This window comes from Schistocerca nitens, chromosome 4, assembly GCF_023898315.1.
Source record: "Schistocerca nitens isolate TAMUIC-IGC-003100 chromosome 4, iqSchNite1.1, whole genome shotgun sequence".
Classification (NCBI taxonomy): Eukaryota; Metazoa; Arthropoda; class Insecta; order Orthoptera; family Acrididae; genus Schistocerca; species Schistocerca nitens.
The window spans coordinates 699,899,246-699,905,245 of NC_064617.1; positions in this window are offsets into that span (position 1 = coordinate 699,899,246).

A 6,000-nucleotide genomic window follows, 5' to 3' on the forward strand; every position below is an offset into this window, starting at 1 on the left:
GTAGTGAACAATAACTTTAAAATAAGCCCGCTGATTATCTTTTAATCTATTGAGCTAAATGACCGCTAATTCTCTGTAAGAATTGAAGCAAATACTCCAAACGAAATTTCTATTAACGCAACACAAAATCATTTGGTAAAAACTACTAGTTTGCTAAAACGTTTTGATATTAATCATAGTTGTTCGAAAACTCGGAAACAGAGTTAATTTAATATAAATGTAGGTAATATTTAGGGCTACTCCTCTTTAAAGGAAAACGAGATGTAGCACATTACGTTAGTTGCAGCTTCCGAAAATTTTTAAAAACGCACGTTTATTTGCGTTGATATGCAATGAAGTTCAGAGGTAATGTATTCTTTGGCGAAACAGTGAACCACAAACGCTGATTTGCTACGAAATAAATTAGGCATCCAAAACACTCGTACCGGTAACTAACGAAAATATAGCTTTGTAAGCGTCCGAAAATTCTTAGAATAACCTGTTTCTCACGTAATTGTACAACGAAATTAGAGAACTATTGTTTTGAGATGGGATAGGCCTGCTGTCCTCCAAAATTTCAAAGGAGCACAATTAAGTTTAAGCCTCCAATTTACGACGAATGTTCGAATATTCACAATATGAAACAGTACCAATGGATATTGACACAATAAATGAAAGATACGCAGAAACGATCTTGTACACGCGGTCTCACACAAAGGAAAATTTCTATGTCGACTTTTGTCTGTAAATAAACATGCGTATGGCACGGGTTTTTCACTTAGCTGATTCTGTACACACTTCTACAGTGATGTTCCTCAAAAGAACACTGCAGCGTGAGTTTATTTCGATCAAAATCCATAAAATGTGCAGCACCAACAAAGCACTTCATCTTCCTGTTGCAGCTAACACTCCTAACCAGTATATGTTTTGTTTTGATATCGCGGCATTTCCTTGTTTGTTTTGGTTGTGGCGCGAGCGTCCCCCATATCTTTGTGTGTGTGTTTGTATTTTCCGGCTATTCTCTATGAGCTTGTGTGTGTGTGTGTGGGGGGGGGGGGTTGTAAATGGAGCTAACATGGCCCATGGCCTAACTACCGTGTGCGTAAATTGTTACTTTAACATGGTACAGTATGGCTGATGTAGGGTAGACTGACGTTGCCTAGTTTGTGATATTATTTTATGATGTCTAGAGGGATTGTTGTTTCTCTACAATACGTTTTATTAGTTTAAATGACGTCTGGTTGCTGACATTTGACTGGTCATTTATTATGTGTTTCTTCTCTGTTATTGGTTTTCAAATCTTGAAGTTCTCATATAGATGTAGGAGATGTTTCTTGTTACTGAATTTGACTATTTCCATGTCATTTTCTATTGTGGAAGGATAGTGGCTTTCTTGCCAGTTCAGCAAATGTTGAATGGCTGGTAATGTTTTCCCATACTTTTGTGCTGTTTATATCTTATATCGAAATTTCTGTCTGTCTGCCCCAAGTACAGAGCATCAAAGCTGTTATACCAACATAGTAAATGCCAGACTTTCGGCACATGTCAGTGTGATCTTACTTTTTTAGATATTTCTGAATAGAATTATTAATTTCGTGTGCTATTTTTATTCCTTCTTTCATCAGGATATTCCTAATTCTGTCTGTCACTTTGTTTACAGAAGTGAGTGTGTACCAGCTGGTCTGTTGCGTTTCTGGGTTGTGCCCTTGCTGTGTAGTGGGGGTGATGTTGGTGTGTGTGTGCTTGTGGTAGGCGTTGTTGGTCTCTGAATTGGTGTGGTGTTCTGTTAGATTTAGTTTTACGTTTTCTGGATTTTATTGTTCAGGTTTGCTACTAGGGATTCTTCGTAAACATAGTTTTTATGTAAATAATTATGCCCAGCTTCTTATTGCATTTATCTTTGTTACTGTGTTTAGCCTGTGTAGCTTGTATCTGAAGGCAGATATGTTATGGGCTGTGTGTGATTAGATGGCTGATATAATATTGTGTCTTTTGCATTGTTTTCCGTGTGAATACAAAATAAGTGTTGGTTGTTTTTCTCCTTAAAGGATATATCTAGGAAGTTTATTTGGCTTGCTTGTTTTGTCTCCAAGGTGAACTTTATATTTTTGTTTAATGTGTTTATCTTTGCATGTATTTGTTCTGTTTTATTTTCTGGTTCATCTTCCAAGCAGAGGATGACATCCATGTCACCCTACCCTACATACACGATAGTTAGGACATGTTATCTCCATTTACAAACACACACACAAAGACAATTACCGCCACATGAAAAACATAAAAATTAAAAAGATGTACACACACACACAGACACACACACACACACACATAGTGCAGTAGCAGGCACTAACCCATTGCCACCACTACCAATACGCATGTCGCAATAGAAAACCAAAACACACGAAATGGCGGGATGAAAGTGATTTTTCTCAGCACATAAACGTGAATACAGTTAGGATTAGTGAAACTGCCATGTGCAAAAATGTAACATATTCTAATGGAAGAAAAGGATGAATGACGTTAACAACAAAGGACCTTGAGTAACGATAATAGTCACTACTGTTTACAGTGGTACTAAGCAGCGAACTGTTCATGACCCTAGCAATCAAAATTGTGAGAGAAAAAAAATCATATTGCTACAGTGACCACTGAAGATGTTTTAGAATAACACGAAAAGCGTTTAGTCTTTCTATACAGTTGCAAAAGACGGTACTTAATCTATACAACGTGTATATCTGCAACTGCTGAAAAAAGAGGCCGAAATACAGAGAAGCAAAATATTTACTGATGTTATTTGGTAACGAGAAAAGTTATAGCGTCAGGTGACGTTTTCGTACTCACAACTTTATGTTTAAGAAGACAAAAGAAAGAATGAACTGCATGTCTCTAGACACTATACCGTTTATGAAGTTCACAAATCCCGGAAAACAATTATCATTAATATATGCTCTTACATTACATTCGATGTCTTCTAGACGTACAACGTACCCGCATGCACGTTTAACTGAATGGTAAAAAAGTTACCCGTGCAATATATAGCTTATTGGCGACAGCTCACGACTGTTACATGTCCGAATGTTATCTTCGCGTTTTGGTCAATTAACATGTCTTATTCAGCAAAATTTATGTCAGACAGTGACCTTTAGACGTTTCGTCGTCCCCAAGGTATCAAAATTACGTCGTATGACGGCTTCGTAGAGTTCAAAAGGACAAAAGCTTATCTGATTAACTCGCAACACTGTAAGGTAATTACTGATAAACCTGATAAGCTATGAGTCACTGCAAGACTCATGCACCTTGCTTCTGTCTAAGCGACTAATAAATGTGACACAGCTGTAACTACAAATTCTTTATGCAAATTCTGGTTCTCTGTCTAGTGTGACATCATTCTGTGTCTCTTATTGCCATGTGCCATATTTTTCATCTGTACCCATCTTATACACCAGCAACTGTAAATAATCAATGCTGCCTAAATAAGTCTTGGTATGTAATCAGATGTTCCGCAAACAAAATGGTTTTCACGTTTCGTAATTTTCATTTAATCAACATTGCTGCATAGGCCACGCCTGTGACGACAAGCACTGACGTACTGAAGGTTGCTGATACATAATAACGACAATTAATTAACAAAACACATACTGTCTCTGTAACTACCGTGTTAAATGTCTTCTTTGTTTGTACCTAATAAGCAATTACTGGCTATAGTTAGTATTGACTGGCCAAGCCTCGCGTACCTCATAGGTATGCGAGGCTTGGACAGCCAATAGAAAGTGTAAATACTTGTAGACATAGGAACTTAATAGTATTTTACATAACTCACGCTATGAAGAGCACTTAACCGACAGAAAAAGTGACGAAGGCACGTTAATGAGGTAAAGGACGGTCTTCGGCTCCAGTGGTCTTCGTAGTAAGGTAGTAAGGAAGTGAGTAAGCAGGTGGCTTGCACCAGTATGATTGTGCCTTGGCATTCCTCAAGTTTAGATTTACCGGTGTGGGTTGCCTATACTATTCTACACAACTAATCTTAAAAATTTTGTAACGTCACATGATTTTAACTCCAGTAAGTGTTGCCGTTATGGAAGTAACATTTCTCGTTATCCGTCCAGTTTAAAATAGTTCTGCACTCCAGCTGAAGAGTGATTGACGGTGGTGCAGGTGCTTTCTTGAGATGTGAACTGTGAAAACGTTACCTCGATTCATAAAACTTTATCTCCTACAAGTGTTTGTAAATTTCACCTTAAATCTTTTATTCCCTTTCTTCCTGGAAAAGAGAAGAAATGAGAATCTCCTTCACATTCACTATTGGTCTGTTAGTAGATCTTGTTCGATTAAAATATTTGAGTCGTGTCTTGTTAACAAAACCTCTAGTAAGCTCAGTGTAGCTTAGTCCCTTCTAAATGCTCAGGAATATGTTTTAAATCCTTCTTACAGTGCTTCCTGTGTCCTAATCAGTCTGCATTTAGACAGTTTTCCATACTCAAAAGCGTCTCTTACTGGATAGGTGGGTTCTTGTGATCTCGTAGAATGATTATACTCTTTACGCGTAACTAGTATTAAGTAACTGATTTCACATGTTCCAAAATGTTCCTCTTTTCGTCTATAACAATGCTCAGATATCTGCTAAGAATTGTGGGGATTCGGCCAGACGCCATTGAAGATTCTGATGTGAAAATTCATTACTTTGACAAAGACATTTGTATTACTATCTGCACATCGTTGGTCATTTCTTCTAGTCTCGTTCTGGAGACCGCAGACGCGATTACTGAGACATATGGGCCGACGTATTGTAATATTTCTGGCTTTACAGCCATCATATTCAGCTACAAGAAGTTCTTCTTGGAGAAGTTGAGGAGGCAGCAGTGGGAAGATGACGCAATGTGGTGTAAGGTTCCGAAGACAGATGGTTTGTTCGGTATGAGCATCGTGAGAAAGATCGCCTAAATTGTGGTCCTTCTCTGCGATTGGCTGCTGCGTTCGGAAGTTAATAATAAAGAATAATCTTATGTTATTAATATTAGACAAACTAAACAGCTTATTTACGTGCATTTCAATTAAAGCATAGCTAGTTCGGCAGTCACGGAGGACAGACATGTTGTCTGCCGTGGTCAGTGTCAGTTAAGACTTTATTAGTCATTTCGGATTAAATGGAAGCGTAATTGAGTATAATTTGACAGTAATTCGCAAATATGCAGTTCATTGTTTTGTTTATATGAAAATGTTTCTCTTATACTGACACGCAATTTTCCCACATTCTGATAATCAGAACGCCACCCTAGGTAGTTTTCATATTTTCGTGGACGCATCAGAACATTACAGATGCCGCAGCGCCCTGCTCCTCGCCCACTGTACACCGTTTCCTGCTGCCGCCTGAATCAAGATGAAAGGGTAAAGTACTGATGCGCTGGCGTAGGGTAGTTAAAAGGTATTCACAGCTCTCTGTTCTCAAGTGAACCATAGTTCTGTTATAGTTGATCGTAGCTGATTCCATTTGAATAGAGTTGTGCGCCACAGTGGATTCCTGTAAACAAAGTCAGATTGCGTTGTAGAAGACATTACTTCAGGGGAGAGTTTGTATAGCTTCCACCCCATTGCATGATTTCCCTATGAAACTCCATTCCTTAACTGATTTGTGTTTGTAATTTTTGTGTAAGATTTATCAGCTGGTTCTAAAGAATATTTTAGCTATTAAAGGTTTAACAAAACTTGTTATTATCTTGTAAACTTGAGTATGCCACTGCTCTTATTCACATTCCCTGTACTCTTCCCTGTTTTTATTTTATTGTGCTGGTAGATGGGTTCACTAGCAATTATATTGTTAAATATTATTAAATTAGTTAATTAGATTATTAATTTAACTTCTGAAAGTGTTTACATGCGTACGGAAACAAAATTCCAATGAGTGAAGTCACTAATTCATATAGACGACTCATGTGAGTAGCACATTGTTTGACAGTTATTATCAGAATAAAATTTTTCTTTACCTAAAGATCCTCCCCCCATGAACCGTGGACCTTGGCGTTG